The sequence below is a fragment of the Arachis duranensis genome, chromosome 1 (genome assembly GCF_000817695.3).
Source record: "Arachis duranensis cultivar V14167 chromosome 1, aradu.V14167.gnm2.J7QH, whole genome shotgun sequence".
In the NCBI taxonomy this organism is placed as follows: Eukaryota; Viridiplantae; Streptophyta; class Magnoliopsida; order Fabales; family Fabaceae; genus Arachis; species Arachis duranensis.
Genome location: NC_029772.3, coordinates 52,606,233 through 52,606,452, shown reverse-complemented (window position 1 = coordinate 52,606,452; position 220 = coordinate 52,606,233).

Here is a 220-nt window from a genome sequence, read left to right as displayed (position 1 = left end):
TTTCTCCCAGTTTAAAACTAGGTTAGTCTCTTGGCACCTTTTCAGGACAAGTGCTAGGTGATTAAGACAGGAGCTGAATGAGTCTCCATATACTGAGAAGTCATCCATGAAGACTTCCAGGAATTTCTCCACCATATCTGAGAAGATGGATAACATGCATCTCTGAAAGGTTGCAGGAGCATTACACAGACCAAAAGGCATCCTCCTGTAGGCAAACACG